Here is a 14,019-nt window from a genome sequence, read left to right on the forward strand (position 1 = left end):
AAGATCAAATCTGAGCTGGCCAAGTCCAAAGTTAGAGTGAGCCACAGACATTCACAGCCTAAGGGGGTGAGGAGAAGAAAGTCAAAGGTATTCTAGGAAGAACCTATAATTTAATTGGGCAGATTATTCCTAAATATTTATGTTTAAATATTGTTTGACCTAGAAATGCAAATGTCCCTCAAAGGGATAATGATATTTAAGATAGTTGTGTTCTGGGCTGGGGTTGTAGCTCAGAGGCAGAGTGCTTGCCTAGCATGTGTGAGGCACTGGGTTTGATTCCCAGCACTGCAAATAAATAAATATATATATAAAATAAAGGTCCATGGACAACTTTTCCAAAAAGAGAAGATAGATGTATTACATCAGCCCAAGGAATTTCATTGGGCACAGGGTAAATAAAATCACTTCGATTGCCCTAAGATCTCCAAGTCTGTGCCTATAAACCCTGAGGTGACAATGATGAGACGGAGGAGGGAGGCACGAGCAATAACTCATGGCAATGTTGGGAGGAGACTTCTATGGTCAGGTGGGCAGGGGCCAGAGCTGCAGGAGTGCAGTCTGCACACTGCACAAAGCAGAGGGCTGAAGGCCAAGCCCGGGCTGAAATCCAGCCTGCCCTGCGCCAGCCAGGCTGCGTCTGTTAGAGGGGGGAGTCTGGCTCTACCTTGTGCAAAGAGAGCTCCCCACAGGAGCTCTGGAGGCTTCCATAGCAACATGAAAGATGGCTTTTCCAGAAGAGGACACCAAGGGTGAGAGATGGTAGAGGAGCTGTCGTGACACACACATTTGTATGTCTGGGTACAACCCTGTCCCAATCAAAACTCTTCTGATGCAAAGCTTGGTCCTCACCCACTCCTCTCCTACCCCACTGAGACTCCCTAAACGACCTGGCTCCTTCAGGGGGAGAATGACAGTTATAAATGAACTCACTTCACCTTAGGCTGGAGCTGGTGGGTGACTGAAAACAGGGTACTTTTTGGAGTTTTCAATAGAAAACTTCCCTAAACAGATGGGAAGCACCTGTGTCTGTAGCTCCTGCCCTGGTGGCTCAGAGACTGTTCTGGAGACAGGGAATGGGGAGAAGGTACGGGCCACCACGTGGTGTGTTATGGGCTGTGAGGAACAGGGGCCCATCTCTACTCCAATGGGGATGAATGATCCTCACCCAGACCTGGGGCCCTCTGTTGAAATGGAAAAGAAAAACAAGTAAATGGTTAAAATGACAAATTTTATGTAAATATGTATTTTATATCTGAGAGAGAGAGAGAGAAAAGAGAAGAGAAGGGGGGAGAGAGAGAGAGAGAGAGAGAGAGAGAGAGAGAGAGAGAGAGAGAAAGAAAGAAAGAAAGAGAGAGAGAGAGAGAGAGAAGAGTCCTCCAGGATCCAGCCCCTGGCAGGGCAGGAGCAGCGCCTTGGCTCTGCCTGGTGTAAGGCAGACTCTTCATAGCGCATGCGCAGGAAGCCAGGCACCCGGGAGGTCCAGAGGCGTGCAGCATGAGAGCGTTTGAAGCAGCAGCTCTGGCCTCCCATGGGACAGGGGATGGGGAATGGGGGACCATCCCCCCATGTCAGCAGAAGCATCCAGGAGCCTCAGGGAGACTACCATGGTTTGAGGGTGTCCCGCAACAGTTCATGCATCAAAACCTTAATTCCTCACTGTAGCAGTGCTGGCCTAGGGGATCTGGTGGGAGGTGTTTGGATCATGGTGGTGGAGCCCTCATGAATGGATGCATGCCTTTCTGGAGGAGCGGTTAGGTTCCCTTTTCCCTTTTCCACATGTGCCCACTAGTCCTTCTGCTCTTCCACCCAGCTATGGCACAGCACAAAGCCCCTGCAGGATGTGGCCGCTCAATCTTGGCCTTTCAGCTTCTCGAACCAGGAACTAAATAGGCTTCTTTCCTTTATAAATTACCCAGTCTCTGATATTCTGTTATAGCAACAGAAAACAGACTGAGACTCTTTTAGGGAACAGTGGTTCTGGCAATTGTTCTTTCAGAGTGTATTATTCAGGACTTGTTAAATGTAGGGGAGCCTCAAATCCTAGTCTTTGTGATAAAGCCTGATGTTGGTGAGTTCATTTAGGGGCCCAGCTCCTTTTATCCCATGGCCCCATCATCCTTTAGCTCCCCAAAATTGTCTGCACTCAGCCAGTGGTGAGGAGAGAGTGATGGCTGGGCGGAAGAGACTTGGAGCCAGGCGTGAGAGTCCCCCTACAGAGCCTCCCTGCATTTCATTGGTTGGAACTCAGTAACCTGGCCACTCTTAAAGTGAGGAGGCAGGGGCATGTAGTGTTGGAAGAAGAGGAATTGGAGTGGTGAGTGCTGCCAGCCGCTGTGGCTCTACAGAGAGGAGGGCTGGCTTGTGCCTGCCAAGAGTGGCTTCCTTTCATTTCTTTGTGTCTGCACATACCCAGGCAAGAGAGTAGCTGAGACTGATAAAGGCAGGACTAAGAACCTGGGTGTGACGCTCACTGTCTTAGGTTCAGGCACAGTGTCACCCAGGTTACACCCATGGGGAATTGCTGAGGTCACCCATGCTTCGTCCCTCAGCTCAGCTCCCGCAACAGGTTCCCTTTATCTAGGCCTTTTTTGAAATCGATCTGCCACAACAGTTGCAAACCCCAGCTGCTCCCTTGCTCCTTCAGCCACTAGCAAGAGAATCAATTATCCCTGCCCTCACTGACTGCAGCGTGTGCGGGTCTGCCAAAGGACAACATTCAAGGCCTCGGCCTCGCCTACAAAGCTGTATTTAATCTGGATCTAATCACTTGAACAACTGCTTTTTGCCCTTGGTCCCCACCTGGCAACTCAAAAACACCATCATAGAGTTTCAGGAGTTTGGAAACCCTACCCGTCAGGCGAGATAGGGATGGGCAGGCATAATAACTTCCATTTTATAGATGCCAGGTGTATGGACAGAAAAGTAAGTGACATCTTTATCTGCAGTGAGCCTGCCCGCCATCTCAAAGTTTGTCTGCTTGTGGACTTCTCACAGTGACAGCCTGTGGTCTCCTAGTCTTTCCCTGAGAACTTCCCTGAATGTCTACATGTGTTTTAGAGCTCGCAACATTGCCAATTAAGGATTTATTCATTACTATCTTATTCATTACTATCCCCACTTTTTTACCTATGTGCTTGGCCATTTTACCATGAGCCTCATGCCTACGCCGTTGGGAAATGGGGGTCTGACTCCTTTCAGGACCCTTTCAGGCCCCCTGGGTGGTGGTGTCTGATATACTGAGTGTCCACCAAGTGCAGGGCATTGCTGGCCACTGAATTGTGAGGCCACTGGTCTTGCTTCCAATGGGTTCTGCTTTGGAATGTGTTTTTCAAATGCTTTGCAACAGTACCATGCAAATGGATTAAATAATAAAATACAAAAATGTAAAATAAGATTGTTCACATTCTTTGGAAGGGGAGAGAAAGAAGCAGAAATGTCTAGGATGGCAAGCATTCTTAGAAAAGCTTTCCTCCTCTCTTATTCTGGATAGAATTTGAATATTGTTTGTCCCCTGGAACTCATGCAGGAGTTTAATCTCCCAAGTCATATGCTAATGGTGTTAAGAAGGAAGAAACTTAATTCAACTGTAGAATTTAGAGGTGGGACCTTTGGGAAGTGATTAAATTAGATTAGGTCATTATGGTGGAGCCCCCATGATTGGATTCTCATGGCTTTATAAGAAAAAGGAGAGAGGTCAGACAGACAGAGATATACATGTACTGCCATGATGCGATGTGGCCAAAGGACACATATTATGTGTATTATGTTGCTTGAATCTCAGTCTCCAAAATTGTGAGCTAACTAAAACCTCTTTTCTATATAAAGTACATATCTCAAGTATTTTTTTATAGTAAAAAGAAAAGTTGACCAGTGCAAGTTTCATTAGCAAGACACTTCAGCCTTTGGGTATCAATAATTGGTACAAAAAGACATCCCCCGGATGCTTTCCTAACATACTCTCCAAGTTGAAGGAAGGGGGATAGATAGTGCTGAAGACCGAACCCAGGACCTCAAGCATGCTAAGCATGCAATATACCACCGAGCTATGTCCCCATCCCCAAAGCAAGACATTCTTCTTCTATTCATGGATTCGCCTTTTCTTTCTGGCCCCCAGGATAGTTCTCATTTACCTTATACTACTTCTGTTTGCAGAGTTTAGTTTGAGGTTGTTATTACTATATGCAAAGGGTATTCAGATATAACCAAATAATCTTTTCAAAGAACATGTTTGTTCTATGTCAGAGGTGACAGCTTTTACACATGTGAGCAGGAGAGGAGGAGTTTACTGAATTTAGGGGAAAACCAAAGTGGAATCAGTCCCAATCCAAAAACGTTAGGATAACAGTAAACAGAGAACAAGATTCCTTTTGTGATTCATTTATAAAAACTCTCTTTTGAAATTACACTTGCTTCATTGTCAAATAGCAAATATTGTCAACCAGTTGAGAAGTGAGATCATTACTAAAAATTGATAATGTATTAGACAACAAACCCCAGCATTCTCGATGCTGTATATTGAAAGCCAAATATCTGTGTCGATGATCAGAATCTGATCAGACACTGGATATACAGACCATAAATATGAATGGTGCTATTCATTCAACATATATTTTTCAGAACCCACCCTGTGCCAGGCTGGGAGAGGTGCTAGGGATATACCACAGGCAAGACAGACATGGCTCCTTCTCTGATGAAACTTATGTTCTAGATGGCAGAGATAAGAAATAAACAAAATAATGTCAGATGATGGTAACCGACAGGAAGAAAATAAAACAGGGAAATATGTTAGAGGATGGTGGTAGAGTAGGAATTGCTGTAGTTTGGTGATCAGGGAAGGTGTCATTGAGAAGGTGACATTTGAACTGAGATCTCAATCAAGGAGCCAGTTCAGAGAGTATCTGGCGAGAATATTCCAGGCAGAGTAAAAGGCACAGGACTTCAGGGCTAAGCTTGGTATATTTAAGGGACAGGGCAAGAGTCAGCCCAGCTGGTATCTAGTGACTGAGTGGAGCAGTGGTATGAACCAAAATCAATGGGGAGGCAAGGTCTAGATCACCTCTATGGTTTGCACGTGGTTTGTCGCCCAAGGTTCCTGTGTTGGAAGGTTGGTCCCTGGTGTGTTGACATTGAGAGGTGGTAGGACCTTTACAAGGTAGAGCCTAGTGGGAGTTAGTTAGATCATCCAGGAGTGTTACCCTTGGATGAGATTAAGGTAGTTCTCATGGGACCCTGAGTTAGTCATCTTTCCCTCTCATATGCACTCCTGCCAATGAGGTCCTTATCAAAGCCGGGCCAATGCTGACTCAATATCCTTAAACATTATTATTGTGAGCTAAAAAAAAAAAAAAAAAAAACCACAACCTCTCTCTCTCTCTCTCTCTCTCTCTTTAAACAATGCTGGGAATTGAATCAGCGCCTGGCATGTGCTAAGCACATGTTCTATCACTGAGCTACACCCTCAATCCCAACGTTTTTTCCTTTGTGATGTACCCAGCCTCAGGTATTTTGGTATAATAACAAAGTAGACTAATGTAATCATGAAGGGCCTTGTAAAGAATATGCATTTTATTTTAAGGGGAATAGATATGTAATGTAATCTGATTCACATTTAAAATATTCTCTGGCTGCTTTGGGTAAAAGTGGAGGAAAACTTACATATAGGAGGCTGTGGTAGTGGTACAAGTGAGAAAGGAATGTGGCAGCAGTAGACATGAAGAGAAGCAGACAGATGTTGGTTATGTTTGGGAGACAGCAACTGGGTTCACTCATGGACTGGATGTGGGGAATAAGCGGGGGCGGGGGGGGGGGAAGAATATAGGAGGGTTCTCAGGTTTGTTCCTAAACAACTAGATGAAGAAAGCGGTTGTTTATTTAGAAGACTGGGGTGGGTGTGGGGTATGAAGAAAGGATGGAAGAACAACAGTAGAGGTGCCAAGAAGGCATGTGAACTGTCACAGAATTATGTAGACTGGCCCTCGATGTTATGGAAATATGTCGTATATCTGGACAGACACTAACCCTGACTCTGACATCAGTGAGCTGATCAACATTACTACTTGGGATTTTATGCCCTCTAAGAAATGGGGTAGGAGAAGAGTAGTTTGGTTTCTCACAATGCATGGGGTGGGGAAAGGGACTTCTGGCATCTAATCCTGGGCCAGAAATGCCAAATGTACCTTGATGAGTGGCATATCTTCACACTCAAGTAAAAAGGTACAACCTGAAATGCCTGTATAAAAGGAAAGCTTCGTTTTAAATTTCGAGTCTCTTTTTCTTCATCTTTTTTTTTTCAGTTGTACATGGACACAATATCTTTATTTTATTTATTTATTTTTATGTGGTGCTGAGGTTTGAACCCAGGGCCTCACAGGTGCCAGGTGAGCACTCTACCCCTGAGCCAGGACCCCAGCCCTTTTTCTTCATCTTTGAAATGAAGACATCAGATGAGATCATCTCTGAAGCTAGTTGTAGCCTCCCTACTCTATGACTCACAAGATACACAAACAGTAAAGTAAGCTTTCGGGGACCTGGTGGGAGGTTGTGGCTATGAAATTGCATTACTCAGCCCTCCTGCTGTGAGGGCATAATTGATGGCCCCAGGCAGACCTTCCGCATCCTCCTCCACACCTTGGAGACCACCTTCCTATAGGCCACTTCCAGCCAATGACAGAATAAAGAGTGCATAGTCACAACATAGGCCCTTCTTACAGAATGTAGGACTCCTGGGCTGGGAATGTAGCTCCATGGTAGAGTGCATGCCTAGAATACGTGAGGGCCTGGGTTGGAGCTCCAGTATCATACAAAATAAATTAAACTTAAAAGCAGGACTCCATTAATGAGCAGCTTTGGCTCAAGGATTCCCACATCCTCGCTGTAACTCAACCCCGAGGCTCCCCTTCCTGAACGTCCTCCCCTGCCCCTCTCCTTCACAGATGTCAGACCTGCACTGGGTCTGAAGTTTCTCCCTGCCTATTCTGACTCCTTCTCCTTTATCCTTTCCAAGTGTTCCCTCAGTACATTTCATGCAGGTCTCCATCTTGGCTTCTGCTTCTCAAGAATGTAAACTAACCCAAGAAGTGTCAGCAGTGGTCCAAGAAAACAGGAGTTAAGATGAGGGTCTGGGGACTGGCTCTTTTATTGCCCAGCAGGCTAGGTGGATGCTAGCCTGAGTGGTATGTGGGGCAAGGACAGTCCCTGGTAGAAGGTGGTGGCACAATTATTAAAGCCTTCACCAGTGGTGACCTGGGAAAAAGTCCCAGTGGAGGTGAATTAGATGGCAGCCATTTGGGAGATACGGGGAAACAATACCTACAAAGAGAGCGGAGTTGGCTGGTTAATGCTGTGTTGTACTGATGCCCTGCTGAGAGATAACAAGCAATGGGGACTGTGTTAGGTGCAGAGAACCTATTTGGTGACTTACAAAGGGGTTCTTATCTGCTCTAGTGGAAGAAGTGACACAGTGAGCAGCAGACGAAGGATCTAATAAAGTCACAGAGACCCAGAGATGTTTAAATATCCAGTTAGGCAAATCTATCGTGCTACAGTCAGGGTCTTGGTTGGAGAAATCTGGGACTAAAATATGGGATGGGGATATCCAAATGGATGCGCCTCAGGCTAATGGCTTGGCAGAGCCCCTGAACCCACCAAGCTTGCCGAGGCAGCTTGCTGTTTTACAGTGAGAGCTGACAGTTTCACCATACTGTAGACACGACAGAGATCTTTCCCCTGCAAAAGCAACAGGGAGCTGCCCCCAACTCCCTTACTGGCCACCAAGCCATTAAGTAAGGTCAAAACCAAGAATATCAAGATTGGGGACATGGTGGGCCTGATAGGGAGAAAAGAGATTATACATCAAAGGATGTGTTAGAGTTTACTCACGTACACCAGCAGGAAACAGGGAGCAATCTTGAGGTCATATTTGAAGGTACCTGGTCAAAGAGGCCAGAATATAATCTAGCAAAACAATTCATCACTAGGGGGCTCTTTTGGTGGGAAGCACCGTGATAAGGATCCCAGAAGACAAATCAAACATTCTGCTAAAGCGTCTCTTAGAAGCCTGGAGAAATAATCGACAGTGCTGAGCAAAGTGGAAGTGCTTGGGTTGCCCTGGAAAATGGCACAGGAAAGAAAAAAGAAACGGAGGAAATGGATCAGCAAAGACCCAGAAGACAAGCCATTTAGGAAGGCCTTCAGGACTGAGGAGGGGCGTCAGCATCACTGAGAAGTTTGGAGGTAACTCTCCTTTGCTGGTCAGGGCTGATGACCTGTACAAATGGTAGTGACAGGCCTGGGCTCATTAATATCTGTGGGCATTATGACGCCCCAGAGTAATAGAGACCAGGCGGTGGCACTTAAGTGTCAGGAGCCAGGAGGCCACAATTACCATAATGACTAGCTGCAGCCAAGGGGGCGTGAGATAGTTCATAGAGCATGGTGTCCCTAGGGACAAAAGTAATGGGTAATTAAGAAGGGCCCACAATATCTATGCCAAAGGAAGACAAGAGTGAAAGAGTAGGAGGCTGAGGGAGGGAGGCACTCCAAAAAATAGCCACAGTCCTTTCAAAGTTCCCATTCTTGGAACCAATTTTCAAATCTGGAACCCATTGACTGGAAAGGTGGCCAGATCCCTAGAAAGAACCCTGCAACACATACTGCAATAATTTTTGTAGGCAGTCCTCAAAAAGACCTTTGGTTATTTACTGCAAACCAGGGAAAGGGAAATACCCAGTCATTTCAAGGACGAAGGGTAGTAGGCACTAAATCAATTCCTGGAGTTATGCCAGCCCCTTTCTCACATTTTACTGGATTTTTGACACAATGCTTGACCATGGTGTGCCAAGTAACCACCCCTTCAGAACTGCTCAGGAAGAACTGGGTTCTGTTAGATCCACCAAGTTATAAAGCAGGAAAACAGACATGTGGATGTCCATGGGAATGGACAAGGATGAAAATTTTTGTGTTACACATTAACCACCAGAAAGCATCTCCCATGAAATAGGTACTGGTTGAGCAGGTAGACAAAATTACTTATCTAGTTGAAAGTAATCTTCATCGTCAGCCACTTCCCACCTAATACAAAAGGCACAAGAACCAAATGGTCATGGTAGCAGAAATGGAGACTATGTTTGTTCCCAACAGTATGAATGCTCACTTTTCAAGGTTGATTTAACTACTGTTGATTTTGAATGTACAATTGTTGGCAAAAGGGACTATTGAGGAGCCTCAATATGTATGATTCTTGCAGTCAGACAACTGATGACTTTGGGGCAAGTGTACTACACTGGGTACCTTCCATCCTAGAAGGCAGTGGTTTATCTTTGTGTTAGTCAGCTTCACATTACTATGACAAAATACTTGAGGCAATTAACTTGTAAAGAGAGAAAAGTTTGCCCAATGCTGTAATCCCAGCAATTTGGGAGGCTGAAGCAGGAGGATGGCAAATGTAGCCAGCGTTGGCAAGATAACTTAGTGAGACCCTGTCTTGAAATAAAAATCAAAAAGGGTGGGGATGTAGCTCAGTAGTACCATGCCCCTGCATAGATACACACACATACATAAAGAAGAAAAGTTTTATTTAGCTAATGTTCTGGTAGTTTCAGTTCAAGTTTGGGCGGCCCCATTGGTTTAGGTCTTCAGTGAGGGTTTCAGATGGCAATGGCAGGGAGCATATGTTGGAGCAAACTTCTCACATCATGAGCCAGAAAATCAGAGAGAGAAAGGATAGGCCTGGGCTCTACAATCTTCCTCAGGGACATACCACTAAGACCTAAGGACCAAGCTCCTACTAGGCCCTAACTTTTAGAGGCCCATAGCACTACCTTGGGGCCAACTCTTTAACACATGGACCTTTGGAGAACACTGCCTGTGTTTGTGTTTCTGCTCAAAGTGCCTCAGGCAGCACTGCTATCTGGGATCTTATATGATGCCTCATCCATAGGCATGGAATCCATACAATATAGCACCTGGCCAGGGCACCCAATTGCAACAAAGGAGGTGCAGAAGTAGGCCCATGACCATGAGGTCCACTGGCCATATTATGTAACACCATCCAGAGGCAGCCAGATGCAACAGAATAGCCTCAAGATAGCTAGAGACTCAGGTGAGAAGCAACACTATGCAAATAGGGAGTGCCATTCTCCAGGATAAGACAGATGCATTAACTCAGAGATGTCTCCCCCAGTGCTATGTCCTGCTTAGAAAGAATGTGTGGATCTGAGAACCAAAGGGTGGAAGGAGGACCCAACAACATCACTCCAGTGACCTACTGGGGGATTTGTGGTCCTCATCCCTGCAACTCTGAGCTCTTCAGAGTTGGAAGTTCTGGTCCCCAAAGGAGATACAACACTTGTCAGGAGACACTGCATTAGAAGCTGCAGCTATTGCCAGGGCGCCAGGAACTTGTGCCCAGGATACAGCTGGATCTGTTTGGGCATCTCTTCTTCTTCCTTGCCCTACTGTGACTGTGTATGCATGTAGGTAGCAACTGGTAGTCTCAAAACATCATGGCTGCCAGAACCCAGGGTCATACCACAGGCAACCCACTAAGAGCTGCCAAGGTGGGAGTAGAGGGAGGAAGAAGAGCATGCACACCAGTTGTATACCTGAAACTAACAGCAGCTACAGCACTGGGGTGTGTCCCACTCACCTTCCTCTAGTAAGTTTTCCTTCAGGAAAAGAGGAATAGCTGCTCCCTAAACCTGCATGGAGAAGTAGATCCATGTGATGCAACAGGTTTACTGCGGCAGCCATAACAGTGTGCCACTCATAGCCCTGCTTTGAGGAGCATGGCTGATGGCCCCAGTGCAGGCCCCTGGATCTACCTGGAGGCCACACTTCCTCTCAGCCTGACTGGGCAAGGAGGGGGTACTAATGCCACACGAATCAAGCAAGATGCAGGATTCCTTTTTCAGATGGGTTAGCTTCCAGTAACTGTAACAAAATGCCTAAAGAGGGAGGCTTCTTTGGGTTCATAATTTTAAAGGCTTGAGTCCATGTGAGGTTGGCTCTTTGGCTTGCGGGCCTGTGGCAGGCAGTACATCCTGCAGGGGGTGTGACTCAGAGCAGACATTCACCTCAGGGCTGGGAGACGAAAGAGAGACCAAGAGGAAGGGGCTGACGTCCTGAAATTCCCCTCCAGGCCACATCCCCAGCGACCAGAAGAGCTCCCATGAAGCTCCACTTCTTAAAAGTTTCACCCTACCCAACAGCACCAAGCTGGGGGCCATGCCTTTAACACCTGGGCCTGTGAGGGACACTCCAGACCCAAACTATGGCATCGCTGGTAACTTTTACTGGAGAACTCCCCACCAAGGATTTCTTGGAACTGTGTGGCAACTTCAGACGCTTCCAACCCAACCTCTTTCCTTCCCTTCCTCTTCGCAGACATCAGGTCTGCATCGCTGTGGGAAGCTCTCCTTACAACCTGACTCCCTCCTCTTTAGCCTTCATAAATATTCCCACAGTGAATTTCTTCTGTGTCTCATCCCATCTTGGATTCTGCTTCTTGGAAGATCCAAACTAGTACAGTGGTATTTCATGAATTCTCATTAATCTATTTTAAGATGAAGAATTTTGCCAAGCATGGTGGTGCTGGCGTGTAAATCATAGCAACGCAGGAGGCTGAGGCAGGAGGATTGCCAAGTTTAAAGCCAGCCTGGGCAATTTAGTGAAACGCTACCTCAAATTAAATAAAAAGGGCTGGGGATGTATCTCAGTGGTCGAGTAACCCTGTGTTCAATCCCCGGTACCTCAAAATAAATAAATAAATAAGATGGAGATTTTAAAAAGAAAACAGATATATAGTTTCATAAATTTCTTAACAGGTATAACTCTCCTATCTAAAACTCCAAGGGATAGGTGTGTGGCAGAGTGGTAGAGAACTTGTCTGGAGTGTACAAAACTCTGGGTTCAATCCCCATCACCAGAAGAAAAAAAGTTAAAAGATTCAGTTTTCAATTATAGCCAGTATCATGTTGAAATGCATTTTTTAATTCATCCAAGAATTTTTTTTATTAATTTATTTTTTTATGTGGTGCTGAGGATCAAACCCAGGGCCTCACCATGCTAGGTGAGTACTCTACCACTGAGCCACAACCCCAGCCCTTATCCAAGAAATATTAGTTGTGCCTCTACTCTGTGTCAGGCATTGAGAATACCATGGCAGAGTCTTGCTGTCAAATCATAGAGAAAAAAAATTTCCAATCTACTAAATTTGCTCCTGTCAAGATTAATTTCTCCATGTTGCTACACCCAACACTCAATTATTCATCCTCTTCTTACTTGACTTATGCATCATTTGTTATAATTGATGACTATCTTCTATTTTCTTCTCCTACCTTCCAGAATCCACCTCCTCTTGGTTTCCTTCTTACTTAACTAGTTGCTCTTTCTCACTTCCCTTTCCTGGTTCCAGACCTTTAATCCCAGGTGTTCCAGGCTCTAATCCTTAGTTTTCTACCCTATCTACACTCCTCTCTTAGCTTTAAATTTTATCTCTCTGTGCTAAAGACTCTTACTTTTATGTCTTAAGATCAATCTAGGAACTCTATTGCTTCACTTCAGCTTCCTCATCTAAGTTGATGGGAACTTTATCTTTCCAGTTGTTCATCAAAGTCCGATAAGTCTTCAAAATATACCCAGAATTGGACTACATGTCCCCTCCACACCATCACCATGACCTGAGCCATCTCCTGCTTAGGATTCTACAATAGCCTCTTCATGGGTCCCCTATTCAGTGCTTCTCTGTCCTTTAGTATCAACCCATGTGTGTCTAAATTGCCCAGGTTGACTTTGAACTTGGCTGTGCTGGGGAGAGTCAGGACCAGGTATTGCCTTGGAAGTGAGTATGCAAAATTGAGTAGCTTTTCTCTTCTCTCCTTTTCCCTTTCTGTTTTTGTTTTTCCTCATACATTAAAGATATTGAGGAATCATTTATACCAAATGAAATGCCTTTAAATTTTTTTAAAACTTTTAAATATTTTTGGTCCTGGTGATTGAACCCAGTGCCTAACATATGCTAAGCATGCACTCTGCCACTGAGCTACACCCCCAGCCTTTTTTTTTTTTTTTTAACAAGAATGATTTCTTTTACATTACCAGTAGGAAAAGGGTAGGGGGGATAAAAATCTCATTTATTTCCCTTATTTGTTAAATTGCTTAATTTCTATAAACCTTGATCTAATGTATAAAAATAGAAAGAATGTATTGCTGATCCAAATGCAGTAAGCATGAAATGAGAGAATATCTGTCAAGCACCTAGAAGCTTCATTAATGTTAACAATAAAAATTGTGGGGGCTGGGGATGTGGCTCAAGCGGTAGTGCGCTCGCCTGGCATGGGTGCGTCCCGGGTTCGATACTCAGCACCACATACAAAATAAAGATGTTGTGTCCGCCGATAACTAAAAAATAAATATTAAAATTCTCTCTCAGTCTCTTTAAAAAAAAAAAAAAATTGTAGTGATATCATTGTGCGTCTAAGCTTCAGTACTGTGTACTGAGTGCTCAAGAAGCATTAGTACTCACTTTTTTTTTTTTTTTTTAAGCACTCTCTGTTTTATTCCTTTTATTGTTTTTCATTGTAATCTGGGGCTAACATGAGACATACAGGAGCCAGTGCTAGAGCTCCCTCTGGTGGCCCTGCAGTCACAAACACAACAACCATCTATCCCTCTCTCAGCTCCCTGGGACCCAGGCTCAGCTTCCCCCATAGGTCTGGGTGCAGCGGCCACCTTGCTACAGAGGCCTTCATCAAAAAATACTGCCATGAACTTATAACGATTAAGAATAATTCCCTAGGTTATGTTTGAATTTGAGCCACACAAAGTTAGCCGGGATTTAGCCATTTCTGATCTACAAAAAAATGATACTCTCATTTGGTTGAATTTAGCTAATAATTGCTGCCATTGGTGGTTATGATTAAGTCTGAGTGTGTAGTTTTTTTTTTTTTTTGTTGTTGTTTGTTTGTTTGTTTTTGTTTGGTACTGGGAATTGAACTCAGAGGCACTGGACCACTGAGCCAC

The sequence above is a fragment of the Marmota flaviventris genome, chromosome 3, assembly GCF_047511675.1.
Source record: "Marmota flaviventris isolate mMarFla1 chromosome 3, mMarFla1.hap1, whole genome shotgun sequence".
Lineage (NCBI taxonomy): Eukaryota > Metazoa > Chordata > Mammalia > Rodentia > Sciuridae > Marmota > Marmota flaviventris.